Source organism: Phalacrocorax carbo, chromosome 4 (genome assembly GCF_963921805.1).
Source record: "Phalacrocorax carbo chromosome 4, bPhaCar2.1, whole genome shotgun sequence".
Classification (NCBI taxonomy): Eukaryota; Metazoa; Chordata; class Aves; order Suliformes; family Phalacrocoracidae; genus Phalacrocorax; species Phalacrocorax carbo.
Window position 1 is genome coordinate 72,605,405 of NC_087516.1, and position 19,019 is coordinate 72,624,423.

A 19,019-nucleotide genomic window follows, 5' to 3' on the forward strand; every position below is an offset into this window, starting at 1 on the left:
CCCAAGGAAGCAACAGATGATGTATAGCCTAAAATGCCCAGAAGCTGCTTTGGAGCCAACGTAGGGGAAGGGGGGGCAGGGGCTGCAGGGTGCCCGTGCCAATGGTCCTAGCACCAAATTCAAGAGGAGTGTTGGGTGTGAGGGGAACTATGCAACCTTATCAGGCTGCACCCATTTTTTCCCTTGTAATTTTATGCCTCTTGTACGTCCTCCTCATCTTTGTGACAAATCCTCTTATTTTGTACACACCCCTCTGAAGAAAGGAGCTAATCATCCCTGTGCTCAGACTCAGCTGAGCAGAGCAGAGCGCATGTGGGATGGGGCAGGAGATGGGGGTTGCCATGGAAACCCATCATTCTGCTTCTAGTCTCTGCCTAAGCTTTGATACCAGATTGAAGCAGCCTGGTCTAACTTTCATCAACTGGCAATGGCTGTGAGTGTTTACCCATGGTATTATCACTCTCTACCCTTTCTGAATATTTGCTTTGCTTATCTAGAAACTGTAAAAACTTTCACTCATAAAGGAAAAAACAAAGTAATGTTTAAAAAATCCAATTTTCCATATAAAGCTTTATAAGACCTGAGCCTGTTCGAATGAAAATAAATTCTAGGATCTTTTTTTGTTGTTTTGGGGTTGAGTTTTTTGCTAAGTAGCAAGCTGCTGTGCAAAAGAGTTAAGAAGACTTCAGGGTATTTTATTTATCAGCCATTGCTTGCTTCACTTGATAATACAGCCTAACCAGTGTAAGACATAAAGAAAGAATCAGAGGTCTCGGAGTTGTTCCACACTAATCTCCCTTTTGTTAATGTTTCAGGATCAGCCTTAGGTCATATGAGGCCCCTGTTGAAAGCCAGCTTAGATTACTCACAGAAGAAAAAATGATAGGAGAGGAGAGGAAGAGGGATCAAAGCCTACTGTGAAAGCCATCACAAAATACGCTATTTTCTTTTGGTAAATATCACAACATAAAGAATATATCCTTGAAATATGAATGACTTTTTATATCTGAACACATGTAACCACATTAGACTATATATGACATGTATTACATATGAATAAATCTACAAAAATAGTAAAACTTATGAAAAACAAAAATGTTTTGATTACCTGCTTGAAATTAATTTACAGCCAACTGTCCTGAAGTGCAGGGGGTTTTGCATTTGTTTATGTGAGTTCCCTCCTGAGTATCTTTTGCTTTCTTCTTACTGCCTGGCATTTGTTCCTTCACCTTGTCTTTTTGGTGGGCTTGAAAAGAGCCATTTGTTTAGTATGGTTCATATTTCAAGTACTGTCAAACGTGAGTGAATAATACTTGGCTGATTTCACAGGTTTCAGTTTTACAGCTGTAATGTACAAGTCATTTGTTGACTCCATATGTTTGTGCCCAAATAGCAATCTGAGATGTCTTATACACAGCACACACATTTGTTGGACTGCACAGAAAAGATGACGGCAGTAGTAACAAACTGAATTACACAGAGAAGAAGAAATAACAGTTTATTCCAAAATTTTTGCCTTAAGTCAGACACCACCAACAAATTATATGTGGTGCTGAATTAACTTGTTTCTTCTTCCAGGCAGTCACTGCAATACCTGAGACAGGAATGCAGGCAAAAGGAGAATTGGTCTGCCTGGCTTCTTTACAAAGCAAACTAAAGAGAGTTGACTGGCAGGTCCCTCTTTGCGCTGAAGTTTGCATCTTCTAAGAGGTGACACTGAGATTCAGGTAAGAACATACAATACATTTTAACATCAATCATAAAAATTAAAACAAGAAACAAATTATTTTATATACCAGCCTTAATGTGCAGAGTCTGTGAGAAGCCACTGATAACTCATACTTTAAGGCAGCTCCATGTATTTTTATGTGTGACTTCCATTATATCCTTTCCCAGGAAGTACACCACTCCCTGATGCAGGGCGGTATACCTTCTTTTCTAGAAATGTCGCTAAGTTAACAAGTGACCTCTCCAGTTTGGATTGCTCCAGATACAGCGTGGAGTGACAGCTCTGGCTGGATAACAGTATTTCAGAGGGTTCTGCAAAGGTTGCAGTGACTGTCTGTGTGCGGGAAATGCTGCCATTGCTGACGCTTCGCTGCTGGCGGGCCCCACACCCTGCTCCACAAGCAACTGGTAGTCAGCAAAGCACTTGCAGCTGGTAGGAGGAGAGCCGGTGGCACAAGTGGCACCCGTTCTTTGCCTATTTTCCAGCAGAGAAAAGCTGAACAGATGGCTGGGAAGGGAGACAGGGTGAAGAGCAAACATCCAGAGTAATGAACAATCTCCTTGGACTAAATGTGCACATCTATCCAGCTGATGAGGACTCCAGCTTCATGCTGGTCTTCTAGATACAACTGCAATAATAAACAGAATTTAAAAATAGATGAAACATCATTCGCCACAAATCAGAAAAAAGAAAGCAAACCATTTCCTTTCTATTTCCATGTAAGCGATGGTTTTAATTACAAGAGGATTATTCTGTGATTGAAAATGGGTGGGAGAATGCAAGAGACAATGGTTCACGTGACTATGAATAGGAAAAGAAGTGACACCTCCTGCTAAGTTTAACACCCCACACCTTCTACTCTGCAAGGAATACACAACAGATGACTAGGGTACCACTCCACAGGTCCTCCTTTCAAAGGGATATTCCCCTATGTGAGCTGGCCCCCAACTAAATGAGGCAGCTGCAGCTATCACGTTCTTCTGCATACCATGTTTCTCTGAGCTTTAAGCTGGGGTGTGTGATTTTCCCCATTTCTATCCCAAACCCCAGCTCCCCACTGCCTCCATTCAGCAGGTTTGCTCATCAGTGATAAGCTTTCCAAGGTTTTCCATCAGGTATTATTTTACAGGGCCCACAAAATATTTGCCTTCTCTGTTCCTTTTATCATAATAAGCTTGTTTCTTCTATGAAAAAAAGCAGTAGCGCTGACCTGCATAAATAGGCCGTGGCAGTTTCTCTGTGCACCCGCAGGGCTGCACAGGTCTCGCACCGTCGTCCTTTCAGGCTATGTGGGAGCTGAAGAGCACCAGTGTTACAGTGTGCTGTTGGACAGATAGTACTTTGTCTTGAAAAGAGGTACAGCTGCATTTAGACGGTACTGCATCTAGGCTAAGCTGTCTTTCACAACCTAGAAACACAATATTCTTGCAGGAACTTCAGGTCTCAAGTATATTTGTTGAACTTGTCATCACTGTTACTACTGACTCTTCTCGGAGTCAGTCGAATGTATATAGTCTTTAATTACTATATATGGGGTAGGAAATGTCTGTCAGTGAGCCTATACAACTGTGATCTCAGTGTTCTTTGAATATTTATTATTAGCAGGTCAAAAGGGGATATCAATATTTAGAAGGTGGAGAACAGGATGCCTTCCTTAGTCCTACTGAGCTGGAAAAGTCACCCGTGCAATATCCAGCGTCCTTTCCTGGAGAATTTCACAAAATGTAGTAAGATGCAATGGTCTGTTCAGCAGATGGGGAATTAAGGGAGGAAGATGTGAAACAATTTGGCCTTCCAGCTTCTTTGTGGGAAACATCAGCATAGCAGCCATCATAGCTGATGACAGACAGCCCCTGGGGTCGGCTCCGAGTTAATTCTGGGCTCTTTACCAGCATTCATTTGTGAACACAGTCTCCCCTCTTTTTAACACCCCCACGTGTTGGATGGGGGGAAGATGGAGAAGGGTAAAGGCAAAACGCAGGTTTGACCTGGCATCCTTGTTTCTGGAGAGATTTTCCTCCGTAAAAAGAATTTGCAGCAGCAACACATTTGGGAGCAGGTAGCTGCAACACTGGTACAGGGAGCATAAGCACAGTCAGTGCTTTCTAAGAAGACAGAGTTACACAATTCCATTATATGTCCAGTCTCCAGCCTTCTATCTAATGTTAGGATAAACATGACTTTTCAAGCTTATTAGATAAAACATCAAACTGCACCAAGACTTAGAAAGTTTCATATTTTCTTGTTTTTTCCTTCCTTAGGGTATGCTGAAAAAAAAAGCACACAAACCTGAGATTTTAATCTCCAAGTGGTTATCCTGATAACTAATAAATCTAACCTTTCCAAGCAGACGTATGAAGTTAAGGGGACTAATTGATCATGTTGGCACATAGGTGTTGTTCATTCTGCAAAGGCCAAGTTAATCCACATTGATGTGATTCAAATTAACCTTAATCAGCTACTAGGCTGACTGTGATTTCATTACTGGATATGCTACAATTAGACATCTCCTGTCTTTAAATGCCCCTCAGCTTTATTGCAGTGATTTTTTTTTTTAATAATAAACACCCATTTACACATCAGATGCTATTAGTGTAATTGGCTTTAAGATTGACTTTTTTGTGTAGTCACTTTTTGGTTCTGTTTATTCTGAAAAGGTCAAGTAATACAGATTGATGTGATCTAAATTAACCTCAAACAGTTACTTCTCTTCTCAGAATGATGTGCTGTCATGGCGGGGAAGGATCAGACAGTTGCTTTCTCTTTCCCTTTTTTTTTTTTCCTCCAGATGCATAAAACATATCTATTTCATTCCTGGAGGCAGGTGCAAAACATTTACAACCCTATACATTATCTTCATAACAGAATTCAAAACCAGTTGACTCCTCATCAGAAAACTCCCTGTTTTCCCCATTGAAGCCATGCTGGTACGCCACACACTGTACAAAAGAGACACTTCAAAACCAGCTTTTACTTTGACAGTAAAACCTGATCCAAAGCCCACTTTTGCAAAGCTTTCTTCCCTTGGATTTCATACCTCAAGTAGACAGCGTGAACACAATTTTCAACTGTAAATTCATGGGCAGTGTGCTTGATTTTGGCACTGAACAAGTGAAGCAGGTTCTCTCTGTTTATTTGGTTTCTTGAGGAAAACAAGTGTAATTTCCTTACCTCTCCTCTCCTTCAATTATCTCAAGCTAAAAGTAATGCCTCTTAACGCCACCCTGATGAAATGGAAAGGTACGACGAGTGAAACGCTCAAGGAGGGCCATAAGGAAATTGAGACAAAAATGGTAGCTTTTCTTCTGAGGGAGGGAATTAAATGGGGAAGGTGAGAGCAGCAGTAACAACTTAAAACCAGCTCTCCCCTGTCTGCCATGTACACTCTCTAAAGGAAGTTAGCTTCCCTGAAGGCAGGATGCAACAAGGAGACACCTCAGAAAGCCGTTTGTGCCACAGGAAGTATGATCTCCCTTGTGGAGGTGTAACTCTGGGCGCCGCAGGCCCACCTGCCCCCCTGGGCTCCCCTGGGCTCCCCTGAGCCCAGCGGGGGGAAACTGCCCTGGGAGGGACTCGGGGGGAGACACGGCTGAAGGCAAGCAGGGGCAGCAAGCCAGGCAAACCGTCCTCCTGTCCTAGGAACCAGCATGTCTCCCCACAGCTCTGCACTCAGGCAACCTAGCCTCAACAGAGACACGTGGAAATAGAACTTGACATAGGGAATAGCCACAACTGTCACATCATTTATTGATCAGAATAAATGTTTAATTTTGCATTTAGTTGAAGACTGCGCTGTAATCAATAATTAACTTGCTGGTTGTGGTTATTTTACATGTCCAGTCACCTTTCTACATGTAAAATAACCAGAACCAGCATATTATTTATTGATTCAACCCCCTGCACCTGAACGTGAAGAACGGAGCACAGTACACTAATATTGGCAGTACTTGTATGACTTCAGAGCTGTTTTCCTGTATGTCTCCTCATGTATCAGACCTCCTTCTTGTTTTATTCTGTTCTGTGGAAATCCTCACATTCAAAACTCAGCTCTGAACAGTAGGCAAGGAGCGTGCTCAGGGCCAGAAACAAATAAAAGGAGTATTTTTTAATCCTGCCGAATCCTCTAAAACACACCAGAATGACTGCAAATAGAAACAGATACAGAGGCAGAAGAGCAAGTGGTTCTGTCTGTAAAGACGTCGTCTTAAAAAGTAAAAAAAGCTTATCAGATCTCCACCACTGTGGAAAATCCAGACTCCTTCTCTGAATAATGCAACACCTTAAATAAAGAATTGAAAGGAGCTGCAGTTACTCTGGGAGACTTCCCTAAATCTTCCAGCTTTGGGGGCTGGAAAAGGAGAGCAGGGGCAGCTGTATCTCTGTAGCATTCACACAGCGTTAGGGTTGTTCCCTTAACAAATCTTGAAGGAAAAAAATACGGAAAAGCACCTAATAATTCTTTGGAAAGTTTCAGGGTAACTAGCATTTATTTAAGATGCATGCGATCCTTAAATTTTGATACACAGTGAGGCTCTCCCTTTTCTGCCTCCTATTTGCCACTGTATTTCTTCAAGTGTGCAAAATCTGTAGGGTTTTACGGGTACTTTTCCCCTTGCTGAGGGGGACTGCATGTTCCATATGAAATAGAAAGGGTGTGAGACAGGCAATTAGTGAACCCATCTACTCTACATTTAGGGACAAACCTATTTTTCTTGGGACATCAGTTATTTTGAGGCTCACCATATAAGCAATATTAGAGACCCAGTAAAGCTGCCCACCCACAAGGAAGTCGATTGGTTTAGCAACGAAATGCGTATGATAAACTTTACTTAAAATTGAAATAATACTTGTAACATAAGCACTGAGACTAATTATGAAAACAATCATAGTCAAAGCCAATTATACTGTGGGTTACTAAGTACGATCACAACTGCTATTTATGGTGACAAATAATATCATGAGTACATACGAAAGACTATATACAGATGGTGAAAAAGATTATGTTTGGCATAACTCAGAGAGACAAATTAAAATGAATGTCAAAAATGAGACTGACCTGCTCTTTTGCTTAATGCCAAGCTACATCTGACATGATTGTATGAAAAAAATGGAGTTGCTTTACTTACATATGTGTAAGTGGGTGTGGATGTCTGAATGTAACTGTAAGACAACTGCCACATTTTTCAGGTTGCATGAAAATAGTATAAAATACTGTTCAGCTTTTGCCATATATGGCTTTGGGCCTTCTAGAAAATAGGAAATATTAGCACTCATACAGAGTAAATTGCTTCAAAGTGGTTTTAATAAAGTTTACTGTGTGTTTGGCAAAAACTGAACCTTCTTCTTTGCTACACGTGAATGACCAGAAATATGCAGACACGCCCCAAACAGGTATACGGCTTTGTATTCATTAGGGTATTATCAAGTCTGATTTTTGCCTTTAGGAATTCTATTATGCCTACTTATGTTCCTGTCCCCTGTTATGAACTGAGATTAATTTAACACCATCGATTTCTAAGAAATAAGATGTGTACAGTCAGTTACGGCCCACTTCTGTCTGTCTGTCATCCTAGATTGCCATTTACAGACATTTACTTTTACAAGAGCATAAAACAATCCCAAAGTAGTTTGCTACTGCAAATCATACATTATGCTGTGCCTCTCGTTACTCCGGTTCCCTAAATAAGTTACAGTAAAACTTAAATGAGCACATTAATGATTGTCCATGGTTTTCTGTTGTTATTTTTTGTTTTATGACCGTGTGTCTATATTTATCAAAATCATCCCTAAGTCTAAAGTATTTTCCTAGCTGTCCTTTGACAGATTTTTCACCCTACCATCTTGCCCAGCAGCATTTCAAAAAAGCCAAGTACAAGGAAGGTTTTAGTTTCACTTTAAAATACCCAATTTAGTGTGTTAGGTGAAAGAAAACCTTGAAGGCAGCCAAGCTACCTTGTGAACACAACAGCTACGCTGGAAATGAAGTCTGGTGCATCTCTTTGAAGACAAGCTACCTGCTAAGCACTCTTGACCATGGGTGTTCAAAACTCAGCAGAAAGCATGGTTTATCTCCCTTCCTGGTTGTTTTGCACTCAACAAGCTCCTGGGAGGCTTTTGAATAATGTTTCACATTTAAACCTAAATTAAGAACAGGGATCAGCCTTTGTAAAGGCTCCGAACTAGATTTTCAAAACAACAAATTGACAAAAATTCATCTTCTGTTCAAGCATCAAAATCACTGGCAGATTTCACAAGAACCTCTTCTAGAAGCTTATCTGATGAGACTTAACCCATTATTCTGAGGTGTATCTGAGAAAAGGAAGGTGAATTACCATTACTTTTGGCTAAAAGAAATCTATTTCTCCTCTATATTTCTTCCTTGGCTTATTGCCATCCCTCTTTAGATGTTCAGGGTAGAAGGAGGTTTAGATCTTTGTATTGTTGCAAGCATTTAAATAAGATAAGCCTAATGACTCTCCCTCGGTAACTAGAGGAACACCAGAAGACCATATTTTCAACTATTTGCTATTAAATGACCAATACAAGTGGTCACATTAAATGACCACAACAATCAGAAGGGAGGCTGTCACTAGTTAGGAAACTATTAAATTCTTTATTAACAGATTAAGAAATGCATATGGCATTTGGTAGAACACTACTTCTCCCATGCACTACTCCAACATAGCTATTTTTCAGTATTCCTAGACTAATGCAAGAAGAACATTTTCAGGACTACAAGAGAAAAAAGTTAATAAGGCATTCAGTAAAGATTGTTTTAAGAAAAAAATCCTTCACGCACAAATGTTTTATTTTATGTGACTAAGAGGCCAGAACTACTTCTAAAGCTCTAAGGCTGGAAAACCTGGATCCACAGATATGGAAAGTGAATGACATTGCATGAATGGCATATATTCAGCATAAAACAAATGTTGCCATCTGCTGTAAGAGTGGATATGAGTCACTATCATAAAGAAGTAAATATTTTTAACCAATGGTTCCAGAGAAAGTAACAGACAAACGCCAGGAAGAAAACGGTAAGAGATCTATTTGACTCCCTTGTGTTAATATCTAAAAGTCCTCAGAAAACTGGGGACATTCCAGAGGTTTAGAGAGTTACCAATCTTTGAATATTTTAAAAGAATTGAAAAAATTACTAAGAACAACAGACAGGTCAGTCTAACCTTTGTTCACAGGTAAAAATCATTATGGATTAGAGATTACAGGTGTAAGTACTGCCCATGAGCTTGGCTTCAAAGAAGGTAGATAGTGTAATTCTTTCTTCTTTGGTGGGATTATGGATCTGAGCAGTAAAATGGTAAAGTATACTGGATTTTTCCAAGGCATTTGATTTGGTGTTTACAGAGTGGTTTACAGAAGAGGTTTGCCCATATGTAATTAATAATAATGAATGCGAAATTAATAGAATAGATTATACAAATCAACTGATATCATTACCAACATAGCTATGAATACCTGAGGCTGTCTTCAGCGACATCATTACCGAATGAACTTCTTGGTCAACATTATTTTCTGTCATGATCTTCAGGATATAAAGTCCTTCTTATTAAAGCCTGATAAAAACCTTGAGAGGGTATGAGCCTTGCAGAAGGATGGCTTAAGAGAGCTAGTGGTTCCTTATGATCCTAAATTTTAGGAAATTCAGAAATAACTACTTTGTCTGAATAAGGTCTCTGAAACGAACATTTGGAAAGAATTTTTTTTTTTTTTTGTGCCAAAAAACCCACATTAGACATCTGCCACTGGTTCCCTGGTATTAGAAAGGTCATTACACCATAGGCAGCAGGAACTGACAGAGAACTCCAGACATCTTTGGCACTCGCTAATTTGAATCTGAAAAAATATCTAAGAACTTGCCAAATACAGTCATTTCAGAATAACAGGCTGGAAATATGAGAAAACCATAACCCCCAAAGTGGATCATCTCAAACAGGCAAGGGGTTTTATTGGTCTTTTAGTGAAGAAATCTCAAACTTCTGCAACCCACTATCATAACTTCATGAAGGGGCTGACTGAATGGGTCTTGTTCAGTCAACCGTCAGTCATTAGTAATGGCAAGAAGGCTACTATACATTTTGTTCACCCCTGAGGCAAGCTAAATCCTACAATGTCACTTTTAACCTTAGGAAAAGAAATGAAACAGCTTAAAGCCTCACATCCTATAAGACACATTAGATATAAACTCTCAGAGGGTCTTGATGACATTTGTCTTCCCTATCTCAAGTCCTTGGGCACGACGTCAAATTTTAAATATAAGCCTATTGCAAAAGAAGCTTTCAAGATTTAGATCTAAATATTTAGAATTACATATACAAAACAATTGTATGTTATGCATTTTATATCTGCAAATATATTTGCATATATGTATACATAAAGCAAAATATATGAGAGAGTTCTAACAGAAAGACTATGGCAAACTTGTTCCACTGTAGCCACTCGTGATTTCCTGTAATCAAAATACCATGGTATGGCCAGATTCTGCTTTTTAAGTAGAATGAGCAAGTAAAGAAAATACCAGGTATTTGATAATAAATTTGATTACATTTATGTGCCGATTCTCAGTTTTGAAAAATTTCCAGAAGAGATCTCTGTGTCTAGAAATGGATGTTAAAATGTTATTTTAACCTTTCAGTAAAAAAGGCCTAAAGATACAGCTCAAATTGCTAGCCTGACCGCTATTAACTTGGTCATTTACTTAATAGGAAACCCTCATATACTTAGAAGACCAGTGTTACTAGGTTCAGATGAGATGTGTATCAAATATACGGTAGTTCTCTGGCTACATCCTTGACAAATCTTCCTTTCTAATGGAGGACTCCCTTTCTCCCTTCTTCCTTCCCTTCCTCATAATTTTGGATGCATGTGCTTAAACTCCATCTACTCCCATCTAAATAAAAGTAGCCAAAGCCTTTATAACTCTGGTCCTTAACACTCACTGGTTTCAGAACATATTGCCTCTTCTCTGGACACTGTAACTATTTTATGTGCCAAAGAGATTGAAATTAAATATACATTCTGCCAAAACATAAATATTCTTCTTTACTTATAAGTCAATACATTAAATAATTAATAAAGATTTTAGCTAATATTTTAATCTAATTAAATAAGCACTGTTTGTATTTTATTAATTGATACTATGTTTGACTACCATTGTCTTATTTAACTACTTTGTGCAGAAATGATTCATAAATTTTGTTACCATATTGTTATTTCTATAGGTCTGCATTCACTGATGGTAGATCTAAACAAGCCCAGTAAGATAGGGATTGGGGAATGAGAGGGAGTGGGCAAAGTAGTATCTGTTTTCTTAAAATTTTCTATGTGCTCTTACTTTTTTTCTAAAAAAGTTACTCAAAGAAGCCTCAAACCCAAACCTTTAAGCTAATTTTTTTTTACACTGAAAGTGTGAAGTGTTTTCGCTTCATGCAGTAGAAGTGTAGGCTGAATACTTAACACAATAAAAGACATATAATATGACCTTAGATGATTTAGCAATGAATGTGAGTGTGAGTAGAGATGAATGAAGAAGTTATAGTGATTCTGCAGAAAAACCTGCCCTGTAAGGCAGTGTATAATTAAGACAGTATTGCTTCTCACTCGCTTTTATTTTAGGTGATTGTCCAAAAAGCTAACAGGTTCCCCATATATCAACACTCTTTCGCAGACTCTCCCTCTCCCACTTTCTGTGGACTGTTACGTGCTTTTTCACAATAATATGCATAGGTGTCTCACAAATGAGAGACACTCATCTGGTGGGGAAAAGCATACCCTGACAGATGCCATTTATTTCTGGCCTCTTTCAGCACCAAATAATGGTGTCTCTATAACTGTTCGGCACTTTTATAAAGGGGCTTGCTGGGGGCTGAAAACCGTACCAAAGAATTGTCCCTGTGCATTCATCCTATTTTCACCCCCTTCTGCAACTCAGCTCCTGGATGCTGTTAGAGCCTAGGTATGGGGTTAGATGGCTCCCTGGGCCCACCCAGGATGGTATGTTTGTTTTCATGGTCTTAGTGCTTCGGTGCAGAGAAGGAGCTTGACCAAACGCACGTCACAGATAGCTCAGTGTTAAAATCCTCTCCTTTGCTCAAAATGAGAGCATAAACCCAAAAGACAAGTGAGCCCTGACTACAGGGTCTCTTCACAAGGCAAATTCCCAAACAAGAATGAAAATTAATCAAAGTTCTCCTGGCACCTAATAACACTGCAGTCATTGAGAATGATTTTTATTGTCCCTAATGAGCATTTTATAGATACTCGTATCTGAGCAGTGCCTGAGTCTTTCAAAATAAGAACGAATGTTTTCCCTGGAGAAGAAGAATGTTGCTGAATGCAATCTGTCAGCACGCTGGAGCTTCTCAGACTCCTTCACTCTAGTAACAGATGATCAAATCCTCTTCCATGTTCAATGAATTGAAGGTGTAAATCAGTTTAGCCATTAAATACGTCAACATTCCTCTTATCTATCAGTTACTTTGATTTTATAAAGGTATAACTTCTATTGCAAGTAATTAAAAAGGAATAATTTATTTCACAATGTAGTTTCTATCACAGTCTGCTTCAAGCTTAAAATGAGGGCAACCACTAACTGTAATTTTTGCTTTTCTAACCTATTCTCTCAAAAGAGGAATGTGATTTCACTTTGATTTTTAATTTCCATAACAAGAACAGTGGAGTATTTAATACCTTTAAATATAGCTAGTCCTGAAAAAAAAATATAGTCTCAGAACCTGGCCCTCTCCCTCTACCACCATGGAAATACTAAATTGCAGATAGCCTTCTCCTTTGTCTGTTTTAATGCTGAAGAATCAAAAGATGCTCACTTGAAGTTCCTTCCAAACACTATTCATTTCATTAAAAAGGATGTTTCCACTGGATGACAGATTAAAGAGACAATTGAATATACTTCATCCTAGCAACACTAATACTAATCTCCTAATCTTCATCTTTTTCTCACTTTAAATCTATCTCCCTTTCTATAAACCATTTATTGTCCGATCATTGTTCTTGTCCTTGACCAGCATTTTAAATTACATAAATATAGCATGCTATTTATCCGTAACATTTCTGTGAATTTCTTTTCCTAGTCAATCATCAAACAGGAGTTTAGGGTAGAATTTTGTCTTTACTGGTACACCCTTGCTCAATGTTCCCAGGCGTTTCTAGATACGAATCATACAGATATATATTTTAAGATACTCAGATGTGAGCATGTATTTCATTTATGCCCTGTAATAATTCTTACGGCCTTTAATAAAGTTTAACAGGAAAAAAATACTATATACTTATATGATGAAACAGCATTATATCCGTGTAAAGCAGTACATTTTAAAGCACCTGGTATTGTACCAGCGTTTATTGAATCTTCTGTTTGTGATTCTGGGCAGACACTGCAGACAGCGATGCAGTCCCTGCTGCTCTTTGCTGTGGAATTAAGCTACTGAGCTTTGTGCTACTCTTTGCCTGGCCTAATCACCATTTTACCCTCTTTAAAAATGTCCCCACAAACGCGTTGACACGTAATTTACTACATGTTATTATTTGAATTGAAGAAGTGTATAGGGAAGACAGTTCATCCCCTAAGTGTTAAGCCAGTTGTCAGGACATTGGAAGGATGCGTGAGCACCCGCCGAGCTGAGCCGAGCCGAGCCAGTTTGGAGGGAGGAACAGCAGCTTCCAGCAGAGTCCAGTGCTGCGTATGGGCAGTTTCCACACAATCAATTAGATACCCATGGAGAGAAAGAGTTCAACTGATAAACTAGAAGCTTTTTCTTTCTTACATTTTTAATCTCTGCCACACAAGCTCAATTTCTTAAGTATGGTGTGTGACAGGGGTTTTATCCATGTACTTCAGACAAGCAAGGCTTGTGACCCTGCAGTTCTTAGCCTAAAGAACAACAAAAATAGCCTACAAAAAAGCAAGACCCCTGGTACATGACTGTATACTTTCTGAGTGAACATACTCTTTTGCATTTTTATAAGCAAGGTAAAAACACAACTAGCCTCCACTTGAAAATGTAAATGTGGAAAAGCAGGCTACAACTTCCTCAGGTCTCACAGCGTGTATCCCTCCTGATAAATGATCACCAGGAAGGATATTCTAGGATTTGGGAACTCTTCATAGTGGGGAGAGCTAGCCTTTCTAAATGTTGAGGTATTTTCAGTTTGTGAGGGAAGTGTTTCAGAAAAAAGTACTAGACCTTGAAATCAGTTAATACATGCTTTTCCTCCTGCCAGGAAATTTGGAATAAAACATTACTGAGGAATAGTGTCTCTTAATGCAAACGAGTCTGCTGGCATTACCGTGGGCCTCCAGCTTCCTGTTAAATCTTGAAGATTTTTCCTTGTTCTCTGCAGAACAGATTTGTTTCCAAAAGAGAAATGCCTGTGTCACACACCTAAAAATTATACACGATTTTTCACCTCGCTGGGCCTGCACTTTCCAATGCTTACTAATTGGTACTTAGGCAAATGCTATTGTGCTTTCTGCCTGCCTTCTATGCATAGGCAGTTGGAGTTTAAAATAAATCCTGTTAAGTTCCAGGAGTGGATGATTACTTTCTCATTTTTAGTTCTAAATATGCTAGTTGTCGCTCAATTTATTCTGTCCTTTATCCTTTCTGTTTTCGATGTCTTTCCACTTATTTTCCTCCCACCTCCTAGTGGGAATTTCCACTCGCTGACTGGAATTCAGCAGAAATAATAAACCTAACTAAAGATCTCCAGCAAAAGATCTTTGCCTAAGTGCATGATTGCGGATGCTGGAGCCATGCCCAGAGAAAACCCTGCCTGTGCTGATCCATCCCTCGTCCCTCCCTGCCAGAAGGGAGCAATTAGTCATGTCGGCAGCAGTGTTCAGCCCCCCCAGACATCCCCCCGGAGGGATCCGCAGCTCCTGAGAAAAGGTGAGGTTCAGGATCGGGGCCAGAGAGCGGTGGCTTGTCCTTCCCTGTTCCCAGTAGTAATTCCATGGCAAAACAACGATGACAAAGGTCTCCCCCCATGCTGCGGTTGCCTGTTTCAGTTAAAATTGCCACAGTCAGGCATCAGCCGAGGAAGGATGTGGGGGGGGGGGAGGGTTTTAAAGATTATATAGCGATTCTGTTCAGGTGCTGATACACAGAAATGTGTCTGGAGACAAACATGATTTATTGGCCTGTGTTAATATGATGCACTACCCATCTGATGCCATAAACACACACAAATCTTCTTTTGTCCTTAGCTACAAGAGGGGATGGTCAGCCCATAATGATGGCACTTTCAATCTGAGTTCCAAAAATCCTGTTTTCTCTAGGCCTGCCTAAACTATTACATGGGCATACACACAACATGGGACCTTTTAAATGTATGGTTTAACCTTTAAGAGTTGCTCTGATAGTAGCTATGTTGGTTTCATCCAAGATTATCAAATGATAGAACTGTTGGAATGACCTCTTTGAGATGATAAAACTAAAGTTCAAATGTTTTCACAAGGCGCGTGATAGGGCTCCGTGAGGGACGTGGTGGGTACAGATCTCTGGAATGCAGGTGAGAGGCAATCAGGAGGTAGAGAAGAGGTAAAGTAAACTACATACTTTAGTATGTACTTTACTGTACTTTACAGCACAGTAAACTACATACTGAATGCAAGGCAGATCCTTGAGGGAGGAAGGAAAAGATTCAGAACAAAGCAGAATGCAACTGAATAAAGCACCATAACTCATCCTCATGCTTTGTACCTTCCTAAAAGTAGCAGACTTGAAGACGTCTCTTTTCATCTACAAAGACTCACTTTATAAGAATAAATAAACCAGATTAAATGCATTATGACTCTAGGTTGTGTAAATTAAAACTTCCTCTGCAAAGGGCAGCAGCAGTTTACAGGTGCAGAACTGGAAAACCGTGCATCACAGACCTTGTAGCCAATGTAGCTGGGAGGCTGATTTGTGGAAAAGTGCTCATATTGTTCCATGTTTCTTCTTCCCAAGCACCTCATTATCAGGCCGAAGTAGCCTGTACAGGGAAGGAAGTGCAACAAATGCAGCCATGGCTGCTCACTGTCCTGGGAAGGCAAGAAGAATGAGGCTTCTTCTCCCTATCTCAGCTTCCATTTGCATATACATGCTTGAGCATCTGGGCTATCGGCAGTAAAACAAAACAAAAGAACGCACTCTCTGAGAATCTGAGGAATCAAAAATCACAGAATATTTAAGATTAATTTCAGTCACAAGGTGAGGTTTGCAGATGTCCTAGTTTGAGGTGGATTATTTTAGCTCCACCAAAAAAGGCTTACTCTTAGTACTAGCTTTCCAATTACAAAGGCCGCTGTTTGAAGGGCAGAAGGAAAGAAGAGCCATTAAAAGCTATTTACATAGTGAAAACAAGAACAGATACACCGTAAGAAGGAATGTGCACCATACTGAGCTCTCAAAACGTATCCTTTGAAATTGCGGCTCTCTGTGGTTATATCATCTTGGCAGCTGAAGTAATACTCTGTGCAATTATCCATATTAGGAAAACTGTAAAAATTAGTAACGGCTCTGTTTATAGCTTCATTTTTCTATGCTTAGTGGTCTACAGCCACAGCTCTATTGGCTGCTGTATTTCAAAGATCACCCCAGACATTTTGATCACAGAGATGCCAAAAAGCTTTATCAGCACTCAGATACCAGGAGTCGTCGTGTTTAAATCCAAACATGATTATCAGTTCTCTGGACAACCTTTTATGGGTATTAAGACTGTGTTTTTAAAAAAGCCCTCGGTAGCAGGATTTTTTACCATGTTATGATTTCATAGACTGGAGAGTGGACATGAAGGGAACGAGCTGCTGTTAGTAAGCGTAAAACGTCTTTTAGAGGAAATAACTTCATTTGCACACTGTATTTAAAGTATTAAGATATATGTAAACCTTTCTACTTTAAAATACACTGTATTTCTTTCATGCCCTCTGGTCCTGTCAAGTAACAGGAGGAAAAGTGGAATGAAACTCATCACACAGTGAATGTATCTGCTGTTATGTAGCTATACTGATGTGAGTGATATAAATACAGATTTATACACCTTTATGTTGTTTGGTTACTAGGTTAGATGAACCAGGCAATTCTGGTGTAAGAAGCAGGCCACAGAAGAAATGAGGATAAGCAGCATTACCAGTGTTTCACTCATTGAAAGTACAGTGTAACATAAAGCAGCTGTAATATATGATTACCTAAAGCATGCTAGGAAGGTAATGCACCTGTAATGTGAGCCAAAGACAAAATTGTGACGAAGATTTGAAGTCATCTTTATAAGTCATCTTTATAAGAACTCCTGCTCTGTAGGTGATCCACTGATCTTCCTTCTGAAGAGTAGCTTTGAGAGCCAGTATACCCACATCCATCCCTGAAACCCTGAGTTTAGGGCTTAACTAAGTGATAACAATGATTACTGTTTACATATGTTTTACTGACACACATATCACCTACAGGTCCCTTCCAGATAAACACAGTGATCAGTCCACTCCTTACTGCAAGTTAAGAGAGAACATATTCCCCAAACCCTCCTTCATCTTGCATGGTGGCCTTGCTAAAAGCTCTTCTACCAGTTAGGTGGGGTGGTGTGGGGAGTGTATGTGTACAAAATTATTATTTGTCAGTGATTTTTCTCTCTGAGGATACAGTGAGAAACCATCATCCATCCTAGGATTTGTAGAAATGCAGATCCCTCATTATCGCAGCATGGAACTGATGTAATCCCCAGAACAACTAGCTGCAAACTGGGAGAGGTCCGCTTCCTTTTGGTAGAGGCAGTCAGAGGATAGGAAATCTTTTGGCTGTTTTGAAAAATGCACCTGAAGTATTTCTCTAGACTCTTCCCCTGCACATGAGCATACAGAAATCATAAAGCAAATCACAAGAGTATACACACACCTTAGAAGACGACTTGAGCCTGGATTTCATACAATCTGATTTAAAATTCTTTGCTTCTTAAGGGAGATAGACAACCTACCATAAACACGCTGGATGGAGAACAGTAGCTAACTCCACCCTCAGACCAATCCACTAGTCAGTTCCAAATGGATTCACTGATGTTTGAACCAAACGATGTTCCCTCAAAGGGAGTTTACCTTGATGGTGTTTCTCTCTAAGCACATTGTTTAGGGACCTTTCAGAGCCAAAACGCCTGGCAGAAATCTGCTTCTTTATCTCAAGTCACAAGCTTTGCATACCACAATATCTACAACCGGTCCAGGCTAAAGGTTCTTAAAGATACAATTTGCCCCAGTTTCACTCCCGTCTAAACATCATGACAAGAAATAATTAACATTAACTTGACAGCTTATTTAAAAACCTTATAGCCAGCTTCTTATCTATAATAAGAGCACAAGATGTGCTGTTCTCTCAGGTGGCACGCACAGTTTGCTTGGCTGTAAATGTCCCCTCTGAGATCACTGTTGTAAAAGTACTGTAAGCTTGTTTTGTCCCTCCGCTGCTCCACGTTCCATAAAGATGCAACAAAAGCAAGTGTTGATATTCTCTGTCACAGCTGCCTTCTGAGTAACCTGGAAAGTGTTTCCTGTTTCTCCAGAGAAAATGCCTCAGTGTCTCAAAAACTCTTCATTTTGTCTTTCGCTTCCTTCAGAAGCAAATAAAAATCTGTGACATAAAATGACTTGCAAATATAATTGCAATAAATATATCAAAATAAATAAATAGCAGGTATTTTCCATTCATGCTTTAAAGGAAACAACTTAGGCTCCACGACCTAGTAAAAGCATATAAAAAAAAATAAAGCCCACAGCACTCTATTAAAATAAAACCAACACATTTGGTAGCATCTGAAAAAAGAATAGTTTACTCATCTTAGTATCAACCCACAAAAAATACCGTCACCTCTTTTATTGCTTCTAGAGCATTTTAAGACCCCTATTTACAGTGAAGCCCCTAAGAGCCCATTTCTTTTATGCATTAAGGAAAAGGAGGGGACTGAAAGCACAATTTTAGGAGCATATGGTTAGGCAATACTGTTGTCAAATATCAGAGGGAAAGAATAGTTTCTGAGAGGCCATAAAACCACCCAACTGACAGAGAGATTCTACGTGAGCAAGAGGTAAGAGTATGGAAGTCCTCCTCATGGGCAACAGTCCGGACGCTCCGGGATACTGTTCCAATGGGAGAAAAAAAAGTAAATTAAAAAGCTGCCACATGCAAAAAGACCACCTAAAGTGGCTATTTAGAAGAAAAGTTTCAGAGTAGTCCTCACAAAGGTGACACTGAAAAGTTTCAGTGTGCAAATGCTTTCCTCTCACTGTTTG

At 39.6% G+C, this 19,019-nt stretch overlaps 1 long non-coding RNA gene across 1 annotated transcript in view; it reads right to left on the reverse strand.

The window, feature by feature from the left end:
- Positions 1-976: 976 nt before the first annotated feature.
- Positions 977-19,019, reverse strand: part of LOC135313171 (uncharacterized) — a 359,101-nt gene continuing 341,058 nt past the window's right edge. Inside the window, exon 8 of the long non-coding RNA XR_010372793.1 lies at positions 977-2,357. This is a non-coding gene — a long non-coding RNA (uncharacterized LOC135313171). The remainder of the gene's footprint in view (positions 2,358-19,019) is intronic.